Here is a 24113-nt window from a genome sequence, read left to right as displayed (position 1 = left end):
CGCCCTTAGGACGGACAGAGGCAGGACAAATAGAATTATTTTCAGTTTTTTTCCACCAAAAGGCAGCACTGCGTATATTCAATGAATAATAACTGTGTTGTGGCCCTGCCTACACAATTCTTTCCCTGCAGTATCAATGGAGGGTGCAATGCTCTGCAGAGGCGATTTTGAGAAGAAAAAAAAAATGCAGCACAGCTAACAGCAGCCAGCACAGTACTGCACACGGTTAAATATGGCCCTAGAAAGGACCGTTGAGGTTCTTGAAGGCTACACTCACTCCTAACACTCTCCCTGCCTATGCAGCACTTCTGTCCCTAATGCCGGGTGCAACGCTCTGCAGAGGCGATTTTGAGAAAAAAAATAATTGCCACTGCTAACAGCAGCCAACACACAGCTATCAGTGGCCCTAATAAGGACCTTTGGGGGTCTTGAAGCCTACACTAACTACCAATTCTTTCCCTACAGCAGCTCCGGTACAAACAGCACTGTCCCTCATCTAACTCACACGGCATCTGAGGCGAGCCGCGGGAGGGGCCGACTTTTATATTCGGCGGACACCTGATCACCCCAGCCACTCACAGCAGGGGGGTGGTATAGGGCTGGAACAACACAGGGGGAAGTTGTAATGTCTTCCCTGTCTTTCAATTGGCCAGAAAAGCGCGCTAACGTCTCAGGGAAGGAAGTGAAAGTAACCCGAACACCGCATGGTGTTCGTTACGAATAACGAACATCCCGAATACCCTAATATTCGCACGAATATCAAGCTCGGACGAACACGTTCGCTCATCTCTAGTAGCAGCCTTTCCACTGCAGAAATCGCAAGGAATTTCCGTTTGGTCCCACTGCGGACTTTCCACAAGATTTCTGTTCGGTGTGTCCTAGCCTGAAGGGGGTATGGCAGCCTGCTAAACTTGTTATCAAAAGAATTAATCTGATACTGGGTTCAGCTGGAGCCTATGAGGTTTACAGAAGGTGTGCGTAGAACTGCAGGTAGTTGCCCTACAAATTTCATCAAGAGAGACCTCTCTAATGTCCAATATTTTATTAGGGGCTGGCCGTTGCAGATGGTCTCGGACGCCAGAGACCAAGCTTTATCTGTAGCGCTCCACTGTCCTGGGGTAGGAGGGCGACACAAGGACCAGTCTCCTGAGGAGCCCTCTAAAATAATTATAGCACCACGTGCAGAAAAAAAGGGGCGCCTGGAAACCATGCCACCACTCAGAACCACCTCCAGTAACAGCATGAGAGGCTGTTTCAAAATGGCACTGACATGAAGTGACGCCACTCTGAATCACCGCACTTCTAAGCCCCACAAGACTTTGCCATGCCGGAAATTATGTGGCACCTGCTGTTAATGCCTTTGGCATTTATTTTCACTTTAAGCTGCACCGAAAAGCGTCGAAAGACTAAAATGACCAGCCTTCGCCCTGACATAAAAATGGAGACACTTACTTCCATGATTCCAAATAAACTTCTTTTCTCTGTCCCGGTCTTTCTTTTTGATGGCCTTTGGGTCACTTGTTCCAGTTGGTCCTCTAGAGGAGGGTAAAGGTCTCCATCAAGGGTACAAACTAACATCTAAAATAAATTAAGAAAATTAATCAGTACAAATTGAAATCCTATTTACAGATGCATTAAAGGAGCCATCTAGGTATTAAAAAAAATGCCATCATCATAGAATAAAAAAACAAAAGCTATTTATGTCTTCAATCATGTGCCATTACTTAAAGGGGTATTCCAGCACAGACTAACATTATAACATTTAGTGTACATCACAATAAGTCCTCTGTAATAGGTTTACTGGTCTGGCTACTTTCTTAATTTTCTATGCCCTGTAACCCTCCGTCTGAAAAATATCTCCACTTCCTCTGACATCTTGTCCCCATTTGCTACTTCCTCCCTTGTCCATAGCCTCCAACATATCCTGTGAGCAGTGCATGATGGGAGGACAGGAGCGGAAGTACTGCACTGTATTGCTCATGTGCAGTTCAGAGTGCTGGAAGGTCCGGTCTGTTGGATTCAGCAGGCTTTCCCTGAATGAGTGGGAGGTTGGTGCTGGTAAGTTGTAGGACCTGAGAGCTGGGGGCGGAGCTGGCCGGTAAACAAGCTCTATGTATGATGGAAGTTGTAGGGAACAGTCTGCTGTTGTGCATACTGCAGAAGTGATACATGTAAGCACAGCAGCCGATCTGCGGCTGCACGGGATGAAGAAGTGGGTCCAAAGGAGCAGATAAGGTACAGGTTGCCGCTACTTAGCTGTACCTTCTAGATTTCAGCATTTTCTGAATTTCCATGGCTCAGTAGTATGACATGTGAACACCAAGGCAGTTGATAAACAAAGACCAACAGGGACTACAGGAGGATCTGCACTCGATCGGCAGAGGATTAAAGAGTGGAGTAGCATTTTTTGTTGGCTTTTTCCCCATTTTTATATAACATTCGCATCTCTTTTCCTAGAAGCCAAATAACCCCTTTAAAGTCCTTCTGGCAAAAAAAGGCCTTACCTGACAAATGTCAGCAGTCTTGTAGAAAGTCTTCTTGTCAATGGTTTTCAGACACTCTAATACACATGGAACATCAACTAACTTTGCAGCAAGTGGAACCCTATCAACACGCACGATCCCATGACGGCCATCAGCTGTAAAACAGTCACAGTATTTATTATTAACACCTTTATGCTTCACAAATCTTCAGACTTAACCAGACAGCTTTCAGCCATATTCCATTTCTGCTGGTTAAATAGTAGAGATGAGCGAGCATACTCGTTCGAGTATTAGGGTGTTCGAGATGCTCGTTACTCGAGACGAGCACCACGCGGTGCTCGACTCCATTACATTTCGTTCCCTGAGAAATTGGCTTTTCTGGCCAATAGAAACACAGGGAAGGCATTACAACTTCCTCCTGTGACATTCCAGCCCTATCCCACCCCCCTGCAGTGAGTGACTGGGGAGATCAGATGACACCTGAGTATTTAAATGTGCCCCGCCCGCGGCTCACCACAGATGCATGGTGACAGAGATCAGGGAAAGTGCTGTCTTGCTGTAGCTGCTATAGGGAGACTGTTTGGTGTTATATTCGTCTTCAAGAACCCCAACGGTCCTTCTTAGGGCCACATCTGACCGTGTGCAGTACTGTTGAGGCTGCTTTTAGCAGTGTTGCACAATTTTTTATTTTTTTTTGTATATCGGGCGTGCAGACCATAGCGTCCTCAGTCTGCAGTCATTTTTAGAGATGAGCACCACGCGATGTTCGAGTTACTTTCACTTTCATCTCTGAGACGTTAGCGCGCTTTTCTGGCCAATTGAAAGACAGGGAAGGCATTACAACTTCCCCCTGCGACGTTCAAGCCCTATACCACCCCCCTGCAGTGAGTGGCTGGCGAGATCAGGTGTCACCCGAGTATAAAAATCGGCATCTCCCGCGGCTCGCCACAGATGCGTTCTGACTTAGCTGAGGGAAAGTGCTGTTGTGTTGGAGCTGGTATAGGGAGAGTGTTAGGAGTGATTGTAGGCTTCAAGAACCCCAACGGTCCTTCTTAGGGCCACATCTAACCGTGTGCAGTACTGTGGAGGCTGCTTTTTGCAGTGTTGCACTTTTTTTTTTTTCCAAATCGGCCGTGCAGAGCATTGCGCCCTGCAGTAATACTCCAGGGACAGAAGTGGTGGTTAGGCAGGGAGAGTGTTAGGAGTGATTGTAGGCTTCAAGAACCCCAACGGTCCTTCTTAAGGCCACATCTAACCGTGTGCAGTACTGTGGAGGCTGCTTTTTGCAGTGTTGCACTTTTTTTTTTTTTTTCAAATCGGCTGTGCAGAGCATTGCGCCCTGCAGTAATACTCCAGGGACAGAAGTGGTGGTTAGGCAGGGACAGAAGACATATAAATATTATTGATTGAATATAGGCAGTGGGTCTTTTCCAAAAAATATTGGGCAAAAAATCTATTTGGCCTGCCTGTCACTGTGCTCAGTGTTCTGGGACTGTGTGTGCTGGGTGTAGTAGTTCTACAGCAAAATCATACGCAGCCTGCTAAGTGTTACAGCAGGCTTGCGCCAAATTATTTCCTGGCTCTGTCTGGGCTCTGAAATTACTGCAGTATTGCAGTCCACAGTGCAACACTCTGCAGTTCAGTGAAATACTCCAGGGACAGAAGACATATATTCCTTGAATATAGGCAGTGGGTCTTTTCCAAAAAATATTGGGCAAAAAATCTATTTGGCCTGCCTGTCACTGTGCTCATTGTTCTGGGTCTGTGTGTGCTGCGTGTAGTAGTTCTACAACAAAATCATACGCAGCCAGCTAAGTGTTACAGCAGGCTTGCGCCAAATTATTTCCTGGCGTTCCGTAAACGAAGTCAGCCTCCAACCACAGGCCAATAAGCGGCACATTAAATTACAACGTTCTGTTTCTGCACTACTGGTAATACAGCATGCTGAGGGGTAGGGGTAGGCCTAGAGGACGCGGGCGAGGACACCGAGGCCCAAGTCAGGGTGTGGGCACAGGCCGAGCCAGTGCATTGGCCAGGGGTAGAGGCAGGGCCAGACCGAATAATCCACCAACTGTTTCCCAAACCGCCCCCTCGCGCCATGCGACCCTGCAGAGGTCAAGGTGCTCTACGGTGTGGCAGTTTTTCACAGAGACGCCTGACGACCGACGAACAGTGGTGTGCAACCTTTGTCGCGCCAAGATCAGCTGGGGAGGCACCACCACCAGCATGCGCAGGCATATGATGGCCAAGCACCCCACAAGGTGGGACGATGCCCGTTCACCGCCTCCGGTTTGCACCACTGCCTCTCCCCCTGTGCCCCAACCTGCCACTGAGATCCAACCCCCCTCTGAAGACACAGGCACTACCGTCTCCTGGCCTGCACCCACACCATCACCTCCGCTGTCCTCGGCCCCATCCAGCAATGTCTCTCAGTGCAGCGTCCAGACGTCGCTAGCGCCACTGTTTGAGCGCGAGCGCAAGTACGCCGCCACGCACCCGCACGCTCAAGCGTTAACCGTGCACATTGCCAAATTGATCAGCGTGGAGATGCTGCCTTATAGGCTTGTGGAAACGGAGGCTTTCAAAAGCATGATGGCGGCGGCGGCCCCGCGCTACTTGGTTCCCAGTCGCCACTACTTTTCCCGATGTGCCGTCCCAGGCCTGCACGACCACGTCTCCCGCAACATTGTACGCGCCCTCACCAGCGCGCTTACTGCCAAGGTCCACTTAACAACAGACACGTGGACAAGCACAGGCAGGCAGCCTCCAATTTAGTGGAGGCTGGGACAGAGTCAGAGCCTGGGACCGCTCACGTCCTACCCACCCCCCGAATTGCGTGCCCCAGCTCGGTGGTGGTATCTGCGGCGGTGTATGCTTCCTCCACTAAACCACCCTCCTCCTCCTCCTCCTCCTCCTACGCAACCGCTGTCTCGCAATCAAGATGTGTCAGCAGCAGCACGTCGTCAGCAGTCGGTGTCATGCGGCGTTGCAGCACACCGGTGGGCAAGCGTCAGCAGGCCGTGCTGAAACTACTCAGCTTAGGAGATAAGAGGCACGCGGCCCACGAACTGCTGCAGGATCTGATAGAGCAGACCGACCGCTCGTAACCTGGTGGCGGCTCTGCAGCTCGGCAGCCTCATGCACGTGCCATGCCTGGCCCATGTCTTTAATTTGGTGGTTCAGCGCTTTCTGAAAAGCTACCCACACTTGTCATACCTGCTCGGAAAAGTGCGCCGGGTCAGCGCACATTTCCGCAACTCCAAGACGGACGCTGCCACCCTGCGGACCCTGCAACATCGGTTTAATCTGCCAGTGCACCGACTGCTGTGCGACGTGCCCACACGGTGGAACTCTACGCTCCACATGTTGGCCAGGCTCTATGAGCAGCGTAGAACTATTGTGGAATACCAACTCCAACATGGGCGGCGTAGTGGGAGTCAGCCTCCTCAATTCTTTACAGAAGAGTGAACCTGGTTGGCAGACATCTGCCAGGTCCTTGGGAACTTTGAGGAGTCTACCCAGATGCTGAACGGGGATGCTGCAATCATTAGCGTCACCATTCCTCTGCTATGCCTCTTGAGAAGTTCCCTGCAAAGCATAAAGGCAGACGCTTTGCACTCGGAAACGGGGGCGGGGGAAGACAGTATGTCGCTGGATAGTCAGAGCAACCTCATGTCTATATCTCAGCGCGTTGAGGAGGAGGGGGAGGAGCATGAGGAGGAGGGGGAAGAGACAGCTTGGCCCACTGCTGAGGGGACAGATGCTGCTTGCCTGTCATCCTTTTAGCGTGTATGGCCAGAGGCGGAGGAGGAGGAGGAGGAGGGGGAGGAGCATGAGGAGGAGGGGGAAGAGACAGCTTGGCCCACTGCTGAGGGGACAGATGCTGCTTGCCTGTCATCCTTTTAGCGTGTATGGCCAGAGGAGGAGGAGGAGGGGGAGGAGCATGAGGAGGAGGGGGAAGAGACAGCTTGGCCCACTGCTGAGGGGACAGATGCTGCTTGCCTGTCATCCTTTCAGCGTGTATGGCCAGAGGAGGAGGAGGAGGGGGAGGAGGAGGAGGAGGATCCTGAAAGTGATCTTCCGAGTGAGGACAGCCATGTGTTGTGTACAGGTACCCTGGCACACATGGCTGACTTCATGTTAGGATGCCTTTCTCGTGACCCTCGTGTTACACGCATTCTGGCCACTACGGATTACTGGGTGTACACACTGCTTGACCCACGGTATAAGGAGAGCCTTTCCACTCTCATTCCCGAAGAGGAAAGGGGTTCCAGAATGATGCTATACCACAGGGCGCTGGTGGACAAACTGTTGGTAAACTTCCCATCCGACAGCGCTAGTGGCCGAAGTCGCAGTTCCGAGGGCCAGGTAGCAGGGGAGGCGCAGAGATCAGGAAGCATGTACAGTGCAGGCAGGGGAACATTATCCAAGACCTTTGCCAGCCTTATGGCTCTCCAGCAAGACTGTGTCACCGGTCCCCAGTCAAGGCTGAGTCGGCGGGAGCACTGTGAAAGGATGGTGAGGCAGTACGTAGCCAATCGCACAATCGTCCTCCGTGACGCCTCTGCCCCCTACAACTACTGGGTGTCGAAGCTGGACACGTGGCCTGAACTCGCGCTGTATGCCCTGGAGGTGCTTGCTTGTCCTGCGGCTAGCGTCTTGTCAGAGAGTGTGTTTAGTGTGGCTGGGGGAATCATCACGGATAAGCGTACCCACCTGTCAACCGACAGTGCCGACAGGCTTACACTCATCAAGATGAACAAAGCCTGGATTTCCCCAGACTTCTCTTCTCCACCAGCGGACAGCAGCGATACCTAAACAATACGTAGGCTGCACCCGCGGATGGAAGCATCGTTCTCTATCACCATCCAAAACGGTGACCTTTTTGGTTCATCAATCTGTGTACAATATTCCTCCTCCTCCTCCGGCTCCTCCTCCTGAAACCTCACATAATCACGCCGAACGGGCAATTTTTCTCAGGCCCACAACGCTCAGTCATATAATTTTTCTAAACAATTTTTATACGTTTCAATGCTCATTAAAGCGTTGAAACTTTCACCTCAACCAATTTTTATTTTAACTGGGCTGCCTCCAGGCCTAGTTAGTTACCAATTAAGCCACATTAACCAAAGCGATTAATGGGTTTCACCTGCCCGCTTGGTTGGGCATGGGCAATTTTTCTGAGGTACATTAGTACTGTTGGTACACCAATTTTTGGGGGCCCTCGCCTACAGTGTAATCAAATCAATTTTTAGCCCACCTGCATTACAGCTGACGTTACATCAGCTGTGTTGGGCACTGCAATGGGATATATTTATGTACCGCCGGTGGCTTCCTGGCACCCACCCATGCTGTGGGTCCACAGGGAGTTGTAACTGCATGTGTCCACTTCTAAAGAACCTCAGTCTGACTGGGGCATGCAGTGTGGGCCGAAGCCCACCTGCATTTAATCGGACGTTACCTCAGCTGTGATGGGCACTGCAATGGGATACGTTTATGTACAGCCAGTGGGTTCCAGGGAGCCACCCATGCTGTGGGTGCACATGGAATTCCCATTGCGGAGTTGTACCTGGCTGTGACTATTTATAAAAAACCGCGGTCTAACTGGGGCATGCAGACACCTTGACAGAATGAATAGTGTGTGGCACATAGGTTCCCCATTGCTATGCCCACGTGTGTAGCTCCAGATGGAGGTGACACAGGATTGGATTTCTCATTGCTTCTGTACAGCATTGTGGGCTATCGCCCGTCCCTTTTAAAGAGGGTCGCTGCCTAGCCGTGCCAACCCTCTGCAGTGTGTGCCTGCTTTTCCTCTGGCAGACGGACTTATAAATAGACATGAGGGTGGCGTGGCATGAGGGCAGCTGAAGGCTGGGCAGGGACAGTTTGGTGTGCGCTGTGGACACTGGGTCGTGCGGGGGGGGGGCGGTTGGGCAGCATGTAACCCAGGAGAAGTGGCAGCAGAGTGTCATGCAGGCAGTGATTGTGCTTTGTTGGAGGTAGTGTGGTGCTTAGCTAAGGTATGCATTGCTAATGAGGGCTTTTCAGAAGTAAAAGTTGTTCGGAGGGGGGGGGGCCCACTCTTGCCGCTAATGTGGCTTAATAGTGGGACCTGTGAACTTGAGATGCAGCCCAACATGTAGCCCCTCGCCTGCCCTATCCGTTGCTGTGTCGTTCCCATCACTTTCTTGAATTGCCCAGATTTTCACAAACGAAAACCTTAGCGAGCATCGGCGATATACAAAAATGCTCGGGTCGCCTATTGACTTCAATGGGGTTCGTTACTCAAAACGAACCCTCGAGCATCGCGAAAATTTCGTCTCGAGTAACGAGCACCCGAGCATTTTGGTGCTCGCTCATCTCTAGTCATTTTACAGAGTATAGGGGCAGTACTGGTGAGGCAGGGAAAGAGGTATACTGGCTATATAGGCAGTGGGCTTTTCCCCAAAACGTTTAAAAATATACTATATTTGGCCTGGCAGTGACCGTCTTCAGTTTACGCCGTGTCTGCTGGGGGGAGTAGTCGCTGATTAATACCCAGCCTTGCGCATAATTATTTCCTGGCTCTGCTGTGCGTTCCGTAAGCGAAGTCAGCCTCCAACAGGGAAATCGAAATACAGTGTATATCAGAGGCAGTGGGCTTTTTCCCAAAAAGTTTAAAAATATACTATATTTGGCCTGGCAGTGACCGTCTTCAGTTTACGCCGTGTCTGCTGGGTGGAGTAGTCGCTGATTAATACCCAGCCTTGCACATAATTGTTTCCTGGCTCTGCAGTGCATTCCGTAAGCGAAGTCAGTCTCCAACAGGGAAATCGAAATACAGTGTATATCAGAGGCAGTGGGCTTTTCCCCAAAAAGTTTAAAAATATACTATATTTGGCCTGGCAGTGACCGTCTTCAGTTTACGCCGTGTCTGCTGGGGGGAGTAGTCGCTGATTAATACCCAGCCTTGTGCATAATTGTTTCCTGGCTCTGCAGTGCGTTCCGTAAGCATAGATAGCCTCCAACAGGGAAATCGAAATACAGTGTATATCAGAGGCAGTGGGCTTTTTCCCAAAAAGTTTAAAAATATACTATATTTGACCTGGCAGTGACCGTCTTCAGTTTACACCGTGTCTGCTGGGGGGAGTAGTCGCTGATTAATACCCAGCCTTGCGCATAATTGTTTCCTGGCTCGGCTGTGCGTTCTGTAAGCGAAGTCAGCCTCCAACAGGGAAATCGAAATACAGTGTATATCAGAGGCAGTGGGCTTTTTCCCAAAAAGTTTAAAAATATACTATATTTGGCCTGGCAGTGACCGTCTTCAGTTTACGCCGTGTCTGCTGGGGGGAGTAGTCGCTGATTAATACCCAGCCTTGCGCATAATTGTTTCCTGGCTCTGCTGTGCGTTCCGTAAGCGAAGTCAGCCTCCAACCACAGGCCAATAAGCGGCACATTTAATTACAGCATTCTGTTTCTGCTCTAATCGTAATACACCATGCTGAGGGGTAGGGGTAGGCCTAGAGGACGTGGACAGGGACAAGGACGTGGAGACCCAAGTCAGGGTGTGGGCACAGGCCGAGCTCCTGGTCCAGGTGTATCGCAGCCGACTGCTGCGGGATTTGGAGAGAGGCAAGTTTCTGGGGTCCCCAGATTCATCTCACAATTAATGGGTCCACGCGGTAGACCTTTATTAGAAACTGAGCAGTGTGAGCAGGTCCTGTCGTGGATGGCAGAAAGTGCATCCAGCAATCTATCGACCACCCAGTCTTCTACGCCGTCCACAGCTGAAACTCTGAATTCTCTGGCTGCTGCTCGTCCTTCCTCCCAGCCTCCTCACTCCATTACAATGACACATTCTGAGGAGCAGGCAGACTCCCAGGAACTGTTCTCGGGCCCCTGCCGAGATTGGGCAGCAATGGTTCCTCTCCCACCGGAGGAGTTTGTCGTGACCGATGCCCAACCTTTGGAAAGTTCCCGGGGTGCGGGGGATGAGGCTGGGGACGTCCGGCAACTGTCTCAAGAGTTTTCAGTGGGTGAGGAGGATGATGACGATGAGACACAGTTGTCTATCAGTCAGGTAGTAGTAATTTCAGTAAGTCCGAGGGTGGAGCGCACAGAGGATTCGGAGGAAGAGCAGCTGGACGATGAGGTGACTGTTCCCACCTGGTTTGCTACGCCTACTGAGGACAGGTCTTCAGAGGGGGAGGCAAGTGCAGCAGCAGGGCAGGTTGGAAGAGGCAGTGTGGTGGCCAGGGGTAGAGGCAGGGCCAGACCGAATAATCCACCAACTGTTTCCCAAAGCTCCCCCTCGCGCCATACCACCCTGCAGAGGCCGAGGTGCTCAAAGGTGTGGCAGTTTTTCACTGAGAGTGCAGACGACCAACGAACTGTGGTGTGCAAGGTTTGTCACGCCAAGATCAGCCGGGGAGCCACCACCACCAGCCTCACCACCACCAGCATGCGCAGGCATATGATGGCCAAGCACCCCACAAGGTGGGACGAAGGCCATTCACCGTCTCCGGTTTGCACCACTGCCTCTCCCTCTGTGCCCCAACCTGCCACTGAGATCCAACCCCCCTCTCAGGACACAGGCACGCCCGTCTCCCAGCCTGCACCCACACGCTCACCTCCGCTGTTCTCGGCCCCATCCAGCAATGTCTCTCAGCGCAGCGTCCAGCCGTCGCTAGCGCAACTGTTTGAGCACAAGTGCAAGTACGCCACCACGCACCCGCACGCTCAAGCGTTAAACGTGCACATAGCCAAATTGATCAGCCTGGAGATGCTGCCGTATAGGCTTGTGGAAACGGAGGCTTTCAAAAACATGATGGCGGCGGCGGCCCCGCGCTACTTGGTTCCCAGTCGCCACTACTTTTCCCGATGTGCCGTCCCAGCCCTGCACGACCACGTCTCCCGCAACATTGTACGCGCCCTCACCAACGCGGTTACTGCCAAGGTCCACTTAACAACGGACACGTGGACAAGCACAGGCGGGCAGGGCCACTATATCTCCCTGACGGCACATTGGGTGAATTTAGTGGAGGCTGGGACCGAGTCAGAGCCTGGGACCGCTCACGTCCTACCCACCCCCAGAATTGCGGGCCCCAGCTCAGTGGTGGTATCTGCGGCGGTGTATGCTTCCTCCACTAAACCACCCTCCTCCTCCTCCTCCTACGCAACCTCTGTCTCGCAATCAAGATGTGTCAGCAGCAGCACGTCGCCAGCAGTCGGTGTCACGCGGCGTGGCAGCACAGCGGTGGACAAGCGTCAGCAGGCCGTGCTGAAACCGCTCAGCTTAGGAGAGAAGAGGCACATGGCCCACGAACTGCTGCAGGGTCTGACAGAGCAGACCGACCGCTGGCTTTCGCCGCTGAGCCTCCAACCGGGCATGGTCGTGTGTGACAACGGCCGTAACCTGGTGGCGGCTCTGCAGCTCGGCAGCCTCACGCACGTGCCATGCCTGGCCCACGTCTTTAATTTGGTAGTTCAGCGGTTTCTGAAAAGCTACCCACGCTTGTCAGACCTGCTTGGAAAGGTGCGCCGGCTCAGCACACATTTCCACAAGTCCAACACGGACGCTGCCACCCTGCGGACCCTGCAACATTGGTTTAATCTGCCAGTGCACCGACTGCTATGCGACGTGCCCACACGGTGGAACTCTACGCTCCACATGTTGGCCAGGCTCTATGAGCAGCGTAGAGCTATAGAGGAATACCAACTCCAACATGGGCGGCACAGTGGGAGTCAGCCTCCTCAATTCTTTACAGAAGAGTGGGCCTGGTTGGCAGACATCTACCAGGTCCTTGGAAACTTTGAGGAGTCTACCCAGATGGTGAGCGGCGATGCTGCAATCATTAGCGTCACCATTCCTCTGCTATGCCTCTTGAGAGGTTCTCTGCCTGCAAAGCATGAAGGCAGACGCTTTGCGCTTGGAAACGGAGGTGGGGGAAGACAGTATGTCCCTGGATAGTCAGAGCACCCTCATGTCTATATCTCAGCGTGTTTTGGAGGAGGAGGAGGAGGAGGAGGGGGAGGAGCATGAGGAGGAGGGGGAAGAGACAGCTTGGTCCACTGCTGAGGGTACCCATGTTGCTTGCCTGTCATCCTTTCAGCGTGTAGGAGGAGGAGGCGGAGGAGGAGGATCCTGAAAGTGATCTTTCTAGTGAGGACAGCCATGTGCCAGGTACCCTGGCACACATGGCGGACTTCATGTTAGGATGCCTTTCTCGTGACCCTCGCGTTACACGCATTCTGGCCACTACGGATTACTGGGTGTACACACTGCTCGACCCACGGTATAAGGAGAACCTTTCCACTCTCATACCCGAAGAGGAAAGGGGTTCGAGAGTGATGCTATACCACAGGACCCTGGCGGACAAACTGATGGTAAAATTCCCATCCCACAGCCCTAGTGGCAGAAGGCGCAGTTCCGAGGGCCAGGCAGCAGGGGAGGCGCGGAGATCAGGCAGCATGTACAGCACAGGCAGGGGAACACTCTCCAAGGCCTTTGACAGCTTTATGGCTCCCCAGCAAGACTGTGTCACCGCTCCCCAGTCAAGGCTGAGTCGGCGGGAGCACTGTAAAAGGATGGCGAGGGAGTACGTGGCCAATCGCATGACCATCCTCCGTGACGCCTCTGCTCCGTACAACTACTGGGTGTCGAAGCTGGACACGTGGCCTGAACTCGCGCTGTATGCCCTGGAGGTGCTTGCTTGCCCTGCGGCTAGCGTCTTGTCAGAGAGGGTGTTTAGTGTGGCTGGCGGAATCATCACGGATAAGCGTACCCGCCTGTCAACCGACAGTGCCGACAGGCTTACAATCATAAAGATGAACAAAGCCTAAATTTTCCCAGACTTCTCTTCTCCACCAGCGGACAGCAGCGGTACTTGAACAATACGTAGGCTGCACCCGCAGATGGAAGCATCGTTCTCTATCACCATAAAAAACGGGGGCCTTTTAGCTTCATCAATCTGTGCATTATATTCATCCTCCTGCTCCTCCTCCTGAAACCTCACGTAATCACGCCGAACGGGCAATTTTTCTTAGGCCCACAAGGCTCAGTCATATTACTTTTGTAAACAACGTTTATACGTTTCAATTCTCATTAAAGCGTTGAAAGTTGCACCTGAACCAATTTTTATTTTAACTGGGCTGCCTCCAGGCCTAGTTATAAATTAAGCCACAGTAACCAAAGCGATTAATGGGTTTCACCTACCCTCTTGGTTGGGCATGGGCAATTTTTCTGAGGTACATTTGTACTGTTGGTACACCTATTTTTTTGGGCCCTCGCCTACAGTGTAATCCTAGTAATTGTTATGGGCTTCGCCTGCACTCATGGTACAGCAAGGTGTGTGGGGTTGGCCTAAACTTTTGCTACATAAATGTAACTGGGGCCTTGTCTATACTGCAACTACTGAAATGTGAAAGAGACTGTTATCTCCCTAAACTGCTGCAACGGGAATGTTACTGTGGCCTGTCTTGACTGCTACTACTACTGAAATGGAACTAATACTGTGCTCCCCCTATACTGCTGCTTCGGAATTGTTACTGGGGCCTGTCTTGAGTGCTACTATTACTGAAATGGAACTAAGACTGTGCTCCCCCTATACTGCTGCTTCGGAATTGTTACTGGGGCCTGTCTTGAGTGCTACTATTACTGAAATGGAACTAAGACTGTGCTCCCCCTATACTGCTGCTTCGGAATTGTTACAGGGGCCTGTCTTAAGTGCTACTATTACTGAAATGGAACTAAGACTGTGCTCCCCCTATACTGCTGCTTCGGAATTGTTACTGGGGCCTGTCTTGAGTGCTACTATTACTGAAATGGAACTAATACTGTGCTCCCCTTATACTGCTGCTTCGGAATTGTTACTGGGGCCTGTCTTGAGTGCTACTATTACTGAAATGGAACTAAGACTGTGCTCCCCCTATACTGCTGCTTCGGAATTGTTACTGGGGCCTGTCTTGAGTGCTACTATTACTGGAATGGAACCAAGACTGTTAAGGACCGCTGCGCGGCCACGTAACCTTTCAAGTCTTGAGGTCCAAATTAGTTCGTACCTGGATGCATCAAGGAGGCCAAGAACTTTATAATTTATAGTTATCAGTTCCCACAGATACGTAGAGATGAGCCGCGGCAAGTATACAGCCCACTCTGCTTAAGGCGCGTACACTGGAAGTTTATTCACTTTGGTATAGTTCTAATACAGGAAAGGAATACGTCATTAGTCACGGGGTTAATCTCATTGGGTTAGAAAAACATTAAGCATCATGCATTGTTCAGCAATCAGTGTAGTGAGAATATATCTGTAATGTTTTCAAGTGTCTGTTTCTCCCAGTGTTATCTTGGTCCTCCCTGGTCCTCCCTTGTATTCACTTTGTTATTCAGGTGGCTGTAGCACAGTCAGTTCCTTTGTCCAAGTCTCCGAATGGAGGTGTGGGAGGGCTTCTTCTGATAACAACTGCGTGCTGACTTGGTTCTCATGAAAAAGAACAGAGACACATCATTAGACATTGCACCGAATCTCATGCTCTAAAGCTATTTCTGCTTGAATTATTGTTTCACTACACACAAGCTTATTTACATCTTATAATGCTCCATTTTGTATCTAGCGGCCATTTTGAGACAGATTCTTCCATTTTATGAGCCTGTACTTTCTCAAGACTGTGCTTCCCCTATACTGCTGCTTCGGAATTGTTACTGGGGCCTGTCTGGACTGCTACTACTACTGAAATCGAACTAATACTGTGCTGCCCCTATAATGCTGCTAGTGATATGTTACTGGGGCCTGTCCCTAATGCTACTGCTGAAATGCTACTAATTCTGGGCTCTGCCTATACCGCTGCTAATGCTATGTCACTGGGGTGTGGAAATGGAGGCTTCCCAAAGACATGATGGCGGCGAGGCCATTTCCCACCAACGCGGTTACTGTTAAAGTGCATATAACCACGGACACGTGGAGAGGACACGTAGTGCCTCAAAAACATCCCCCTCCTCCTCCAACAATGAAAACATTCTTGGCAAATACCTTTGCATTGGTCCGTCTGGTGGCAGTCCAAGAATTTCACCTTTACCGACACAACAAGAGAGCCCCCCCACCATCCCCCTGCCACGGCCCACTTAATCCTGGCCACATTCCGAAAACCAACTAAATAAAACCGCTCTACTAGGTCCGCAGTCGCCACCACATTCCCACCAACGCGGTTACTGTTAAGGTACATGGGGGGCATGCACTGTGGGCTGAAGCCCACCTGTATTGTATCTGACGTTAGCTCTGCTGTCCAGGGCACTGCAATGGGATTTGTTTATGTACCGGCGGTGTGTTCCAGGGAGCCACCCATGCTTTGGGTCCACACGGACTTCACATTAGGGATTTGTACCTGCCTGTGTCTATGTATTAAAAACCCCGGTCAGACTGGGGTATGCAGTGTGGGCCGAAGCCCACCTGCATTTAATCTGACGTTACCTCAGCTGTGCTGGGCACTGCAATGGGATTTATTTATGTACCGCCGGTGGCTTCCTGGGACCCACCCATGCTGTCGGTCCAAACGGAGTTGTACCTGCCTGTGTCTACTTATAAAGAACCCCAGTCTGACTGGGGCATGCAGTGTGGGCCAAAGCCCAGCTGTATTTAATCTGACATTAGCTCTACTATCCGGGGCACTGCATTGGGACATACTACAGGATCAATACAGCGCTAAAGAGACGTGCACAGCTACGCTAGCATTGGAGTCCGCTGTAGGCACGCGATTGCTGAGGGTTTGTGCAGAGGCCTATGTCCTGGGTGCAGTGAAAGTCCGCTTCCTGCTTAGGATTGCTGAAGCTGTGGGCCGAGGCCTATGTCGTGGGCGCGGTGCAAGTCTGCCATGTTTGGCCGCCCAGATCAATTTTTGGTTCATGCCTTGGGTTTCCTAGGACCCACCTATGCTGTTGGTGCAAACTTAGTTCCCATTGCGGTGTTTGACCTGTCTGGCACAAAGGCACTGACTGACTTGGGTAGGGGGCAGAGCGCTGACGGCTTTCCCCTTGCAGTGTGGATTGAGCTATGCGACACCTTGACAGAATGAATAGTGTGTGGCTAATGGATTCCCCATTGCTATGCCCACGTTTGCAGATCCTGATGGAGGTGGCACAGGATTGGAGTTCTCATTGCTTCTGTACAGCATTGTGGGCTATCGCCCCCGCCCCCTTTAAAGAGGGTCGCTGCCTGGCTCTGCCAACCCTCTGCAGTGTGTGCCTCCGGTTCCTCCTCATAGCACACGCACTTATAAATAGACATGAGGATGGAGTGCCTATGAGGCCAGCGTGTGGCATGAGGGCAGCTGAAGGCTGCGCAGGGACACTTTGGTCTGCGCTGTGGACACTGTGTCGTGCGCGGGGGGGTTGGGCAGCATGTAACCCAGGAGAAGTGGCAGCGGAGTGTCATGCAGGCAGTGATTGTGCTTGGTTGGAGGTAGTGTGGTGCTTAGCTGAGGTATGCCTTGCTAATGAGGGTTTCTCAGAAGTAAAAAGTTGGGAGGGGGGGCACTCTTGCCGCTATTGTGGCTTAATAGCGGGACCTTGGAACTTGAGATGCAGCCCAACATGTAGTCCCTTGCCTGCCCTATCTGTTTCTGTGTCGTTCCCATCACTTTCTTGAATTTCTCAGATTTTCACAAATGAAAACCTTAGCGAGCATCGGCGATATACAAAAATGCTCGAGTCGCCCATTGACTTCAATGGGGTTCGTTACTCGAAACGAACCCTCGAGCATCGCGAAAAGTTCGACTCGAGTAACGAGCACCCGAGCATTTTGGTGCTCGCTCATCTCTATTAAATAGCAAAAACTTTGTGGCTGATAAAAATAGTATAAAATACCGTATTGTATAGAAAGACTTGAAATGTTTCCCCTTCTTATGCCTCTAATCATGTGCCTGGTGTATAGTCAATATGGTTTATAACTCAAAAAGTACCGTATTATGGACACATTGAAAGAAATGAAGCATCCTATGTCTTTCACCTTCTGAGACTAACTAGTATTTGGTAGGATGAATACAAATGTGACGAGTATAAAATCACTTTCAATAAACTATTCTTGCGTTTCTGTTTTTACTTACGATGCAACTCAATCGATAGTCTGTCTTTTGCATTGACGTTGCCGGACTGCACCATCCTTCTCACCGTCGATGCGTATTCCTAGAAGGCGAAATAAGGTGGTACATAAAGTTATCAAACAGGCCCTGACAAATAACACCTTAAATAAGTATTTCCTTCTTATTGGAATATAGACCAAAACAGCAATGAAAATAATAATAAATCAACAAACACCAAAAGAGCAGAGAAAGTGTCACCAAATTAGGACTATTCTTCTATAAATTTCCAATACAGTTTCTGGAATCACTTTCTTAAAGATCTCTGACTGCGAGCATTAGATGTGAACCTTTATTTTTATACGTTCTTTAGAAAAACAAGTTTGAAATCGAGGCCACTGCTTCCACTGGAAGTAAATAATAAAGAAGAAGAACTGCAACATTTTACAGTCTGGGGGCTTATTCGTCGTCTGAATAAGCCCTTGTACACAGAGATGTAATAATTACATTAAAGCTTTAAAGGGCCACTCCAGCGAAAACACATTTTTCCATCCCTGCACCCTAAACATGATTGGCTGTCACACTCTGGAAGTCTTCTATGTATATTACAGTCACTTCCATGTGACCGATTCTTAGCAAACACCATCCTGATGCTGAAATTTATCACCGCTTTCTATTTCACTGTTCTGTGCCATCAATCCCAAAATGCTTCAGCACATCACATGAGGAGCTAGAGATTGTACCATCTCTGCCTGTTGGGAGAATAGTGTGATTATCATTACCTTCTATATTCTGCTAAATAAGCTACAGACCATCAGTATACAGATGGGAAGATGAGCTGTGACAACCTTCATCATCATTATATGACAGCAGAGTAATCATCAGCACTGCCTATGCTAGAAGTTTGTGTCCTCCTCTAAAAAGCTTGCAGGTAGGGTTCATCATACAGGAAATATGCTGATTGAAAAAAACTACTTTTTGAGAGGAATATAAACTAAAGTAAGGGATAACTAAACAGGTTAAAGGGGTTGTCTCGCGAAAGCAAGTGGGGTTAAGTACTTCTGTATGGCCATATTAATGCACTTTGTAATATACATCGTGCATTAAATATGACCCATACAGAAGTTATTCACTTACCTGCTCCGTTGCTGGCGTCCCCGTCTCCATGGCTCCGTCTAATTTCGGCGGCGTCTTGCTTTTTTAGACGCGCTTGCGCAGATGGGTCTTCTCCCTTCGGCTCGGTAGCAGCGACTTTTTGGCTCCGCCCCCTTGTACGCGTCATCGCGTAGCTCCGCCCCGTCACATGTGCCGATTCCAGCCAATCAAGAGGCTGGAACATAACAGTACCGCAAGTCAGAAAGATTAAGATGTGGAAGCCTTCCATCGCCCCACAAGGGAGTTTCAGCAGGGAGCTCCCTATGACCGGTTATTCCCCATCAAGTGGATAGCTTTATGCTTGGTGGAGGTCTGACTGCTGGGACTCCAACCGAGCCCACCAACAGGGGTCCATGCAGTCCCCAAGTAAAGGGAGTGGAAGTCGCACAGGCACACTGCCAATACATTCAATTCAATGACAGTGCCAGAGATTACACAGTTCAAGCACTTTGCCAATCTGTGGCGCTGTCATTAAGGTGGAAGCAGCCACAGCGCGCCTGCGCATCATTCACTCTGGGACAGACTGGAATCTCGTTCTCGGGATCCAAGGGGAGTCGCAGCTGTTGCACCCCCACCGATCATAAAGCTATCCCCTATCCTGTGCATAGGCTATAAGTTTATAAGGTGGCACAACCTCTTCAGCCTTTGGTATTGGATCCAGCCAGTGCTGTATGTATCTCAGTAGACCCACTATGTAATAGTAATAATAGTCTAATAATTTGAAATCATGCAGGGCCACAGCTGCCATATCTTTATGGCGCAGCAAGGTTTCTATACATAACTGATTATGTAAATTTTCCACAATAAATGACATTAAGACATTTACTGTAGAGAAGACATTTTGCTGTACCACAATAGCTTTACGTCCCAGCAGCCGTATGTCCAAAACACTGTACAACCATTCATTTCAATAGGGCTGCTCACACAAGCAGCAAATGGCAGAGCCTTCAACGCTGTTCTATCTTTGGCTGTTTTCAGCCATGCGTCGCCCATTGAAATGAATATGTAGCAGTTTCAGCGCTGCTGAAAACGTGCCACAACTTGGTACCAGGTTTTTGGCAGCGCTAAACGCAAGCCCTAGCTGCACCACCTAAAAAAGAAACAAACAAACAAAAAAACAATACACACCTAGCTGGTGCCTTTCGGGTCCCTTCCGCTGCTCTCTGAAGCTCTGGGCTGGCTGCCGGGCACTTGCCATTGTCGACAGAGCATCTTTTGTTAGTGACTGTGTTTGCAGACCCCGCCTCCAGCAAGAGATTGCTCTGATTCGTTCCTCAAGCGCTGGCTGAGCCAATCAGAGCCAGCGCTCGATGAACCAATCATGGCCATTCAATGAATGGCTCTAATTTATCCATCCAGCGCTGACTCTGATTGGCTGAGCTTGCTGGAGGCGGGGTCTTCAAACCCTGTTACTAGCAAACGATGATCTGTCAGCACTGACAAGTGCCTGGAAGCCTGCCCAGAAATCAGGAGAACAGCGGCAGGGACCCGGAGGGTGCCAGCTAGGCGAGTATCTTTCTTTTTCCAGCTTCCTTGGCTGCATTTTTAGCTGGGCTGAAAATGCAGCCAAAACCCTGGCAAAATGCATGCCAGCGCTGCGGAAACCGCAGTAAGTGCAGCATTTAAAAGCGCTGCGTTTCTGCAAATGTCTGTGTGAGGGAGGCCTTAGGCTACCTACGCATGGGCAAGTGCAACATCAGGCTGTGAAACTCGGCCCGATATTGCACTCGTGAATGTGTGATTTACCCGCGGATGCGAGGAGTTTTTCAGGGAAATTCCGATCCTCACGTGAGAAGTGTTTCCAACTGATTTCAATGGAAAAACCTCACATTGCACTTGCATGCACATTACATGGCATGCGATGGCCGTGCGAGGCATTAAAGCTCTCATTGAAATCAATGGGTGATGCATTCAGAGGAACATGAAAAATTAGAGAATGCCACAATTTTTACATGGCTCGTGTATATGACTTCAATCAAAAGAATGGGGTTCATATTCGCGCAAGATTTGGGAGTTTATCCTGGCCGTATGAAATCGGCCTCAAGGGGTTAGAGGCTGTTTTGGTCATATGACTGATAAACAACTGCAGGATCGCTTACAGTTATAAGAAATGTGTCATGTAACGAGTTATGATCATGTGACCAGATCAGATTTTTATCACCTGGGTGTAAACAATGAAGCTTCACATTTATTAGCAAAAAGCTGGATCAACATTGGGAGATAACAGGCCGAACTGGATGGACATATGTCTTTTCTCGGCCATACATACTATGTTATTAAGCAGAGATCTTGACAACATAGAGGAATTGACACAAGAAGCATATTGGAAAGTTATGTGACTTTTCATTAAGCAAAGAATAACTTTGAACAGCTCTAAACGAGTTGTCCCACCGGGGGGTTTCACCCCTGGAACCATCACTAAGTTATGGTAGCGGTGGCTGCATGCGCACCGCCACTCCATTCATTTCAATGGATCCACCAGAGATATCCCATTGAAGTGAATGTTGTGGTGGCCACTACTGTCAAAAGTTCAGAACACACCAGGGGTGATATCTCAGGATCAATGGAGGTCACAGCAGTTGGACCACCACTGATAGCAAGTCATTCCCTATTCTTTTGATATGTGATAACTTGCTAAGTTGGGAATACCCCTTTAAGAAACTCGGAAGGTGATCCTGTGTTGGGAGAAAAGACATACAACATTTTTTCACAAGATTCAATATAAATTTGTCATAAATAGATGTAATAGGAACCATGAAGAACCCAAGCTGATAATAGCAGCCCGTTGTCATTTGCAGGCTAAACTGTATAGTGAGATTTTGCACAATGTCCAATACCAAACCAAATGATGTAATGCCACGAGCATCATACCTGGGGAAGCCGCAAAACAAACTGTTTCTCTAATTCATGGGGAGCATCATCTTTGCTACTTGAAGTCTTTTGTTCTGCAAGGAAGAAATAAAATGCTGTTTACTGAGTGACCGGTCTACAAATCCGCAAAATGTATCACTGTTGACAATAGCAACCAATCACATTCCAGCTTTTATTTTTCCAGCAAAGGCTGAAAACGTAGTGACCTGATAGGATGCTATGGGCAATAATGACACTTATTTTATTAAAGGGCCACACCAATGAAAATGTTCTCATTAAATATGTACAGTAGCTAGACCCCCTGTGTGTGTATATATTACACATACATATATACACACACACAGTGTGTGTTAACTAGGTTGGTTATTCTAACCAAGACTCCTGGCCTCTTTCTCCTTAGATGGTCGTGTGATCTCAATTCTGGCCAGTCAAATTTACTTGGATTTAAGTGTTCATTTCCTAGTCAGTTTCTCAGTCTGTGTGCTGATGTTACATGGTCCCTACCTCAGAAACTGTTAAGAGGGGCATACAGACACAGTTACTGATGATGATTAGAGGCTTCTGTCACACAGTTATAAAAGAGGAGATGACAGCTCATCTTGCTGACTGTATACCTGTAGCTTATTTAGAGGAATATAGGTCATTTACTGCTATATGTTTGTCTTGGCTGATATATTTGGTAAAATAGAAGACTCCATTCACACCTCGTTTTTGACTCTGCCCAGGGGTCCCGTCAAGGTGTCTGTTTAAAATCCCGAAAATGAAACCCCTGGATGAAACCTATCTTGGCCATTATATAAAACTACTGAAGTAAGAGACCAATAGGATCCCCCTGGGCAGAGCTGAACATAAGATCTGAATGGAGAACAACATGACATGATCTCAGGACCCCTAAAAACATTATGTTAGTAAGAATACTAGCAGCACAAACGTGAATAATGTTACACTTTTTTAAAGTTTGTGCTGCTATTTCTATTCATTTATTCGTATACAGAAGGGTTCCCACAAGAGGGTCCTGGGATCCTTTCATTGAACATTTTAGATAAGGCCAATTTGGCTAAAGTCGACAACTGAGACACACATAACATGGAAGGAGTGCACTACGTTTCTAAACAAAATATGGCCCATCTATAGAGCACCAGGATGGCAAGTTACTTAGACCGCCGTTTTTTTATGCTGGTGTAAGTAAGGAGTGCTTCAGAGCGATGTGCACCAAGTGTTTTGATGAACTTTATTTATACCCAGTGCTGTGACTGTAACAAGAGGACATCCTCTATATCTATAGAAGGGGGTTCTTTACTGTAAGAGCAGTGAGACTATGGAACTCTCTGCCTGAGGTCAGTGATCCATGGATTATTCCGATTCCCAGATTTAGAGTCAGAAAATGAGGATAATTGGCTTCTACCTCATGGGGGGCGTTTGGCCTTCCTCTGGATCAACATTGCAGGATAATATGTTATACTGGATGGGCATGTGTCTTTTTCAGCCCAAGGCCGGGCTCATACAGCCCAAGCGCAAAACACTTTGGGGGTTTACAGTGCTTTTTGCAACTGTGGTGTGCACAGAAACACCGCACAACAGACGCTGCAGGCAAGTGTAGCACCCCAGATCTCAACACTCCTGTCCTAACCATTTAGGCTGGGTTCACACGAGGCGGAATTGCTGGGGAATTTCCAATCTTAAATCGAAGCCCAAGCAGCAAATTGGATGAGATTTGCAAAAAACTCTCGTCCACACACTGCGAACAAGTCGCTGCGGCCAAGCCACGCGGAAGCTGACATGCCACGCGGAATTCAAAGCCACGGCATGTTAATTTCATCACCGTTTCCACTGTAGGCACTCTCCTCTCTATGGGGAAAGAAAGCCACAGAAGAATACAGGCACTGAAGCCGCTTCAAAACCTGGGTTCTGAAGCTACCTTTCTGCCACGGAAATCTCACAGAATGTATGTACAGTCCCGCTGCGGTCATTTCGGTGAGATTTCGATGGGATTTATGCCCAGTAGGACCGCAGCCTTACAGTCTCAAGGAAAAATGGCTACTGTTCTCTATGGGAGTCCCCGCACACTGACTGAAGTCAGGAGCGCCGACTTCCACTGGTGACAGCGCAGGAACAGGCAGCTGGGTAAGTATACGAAGCATACCCCTGGTACTTGTTCCCAGTCCTATGAGTGCCATAGCTTTGTTCCTGGTTCTTGTAGTACCTAACAGGTTCCCTCTAACAAGTATGCATTTATTTTTCATACATGTAATATATTTCTTACTTGTAGACATCATCTCGATTTCTGCGTTGTCTTATTCTTCAGTATCTGGAAGAGAAAATAAAGGAAACATTAAACAAACGTTTCAAAACAGATCATTCTAAACCCAAATCTGCCCATATGGGCATAAGGCCGGGGTCACAAGAACAGGTCGGCAGCGGAGGACCTATGTACGACCGCGGAAGTGAGTGCATGGCCGCGTATGCACGTGGTTTTCCGCATAGGTGTACAGCTTTTGACAACGTATTGTCCATGTGGAAGAATGAACGCAAGCAGGGAATGACATCAGAAATTTG

The 24113-nt window shown here is 49.3% G+C and overlaps 1 pseudogene; it reads right to left on the bottom strand.

Moving 5' to 3' along the window:
• LOC136580436 (transcription initiation factor TFIID subunit 7-like) overlaps window positions 1-23848 on the bottom strand; it is a 49437-nt pseudogene extending 25589 nt beyond the window's left edge.
• Between the last annotated feature and the right edge of the window lie 265 nt (window positions 23849-24113).

The sequence above is a fragment of the Eleutherodactylus coqui genome, chromosome 10 (genome assembly GCF_035609145.1).
Source record: "Eleutherodactylus coqui strain aEleCoq1 chromosome 10, aEleCoq1.hap1, whole genome shotgun sequence".
In the NCBI taxonomy this organism is placed as follows: Eukaryota; Metazoa; Chordata; class Amphibia; order Anura; family Eleutherodactylidae; genus Eleutherodactylus; species Eleutherodactylus coqui.
The sequence above is the reverse complement of the archived record's forward strand: the minus strand, read 5'-3'. Positions and strand labels throughout refer to the sequence as shown.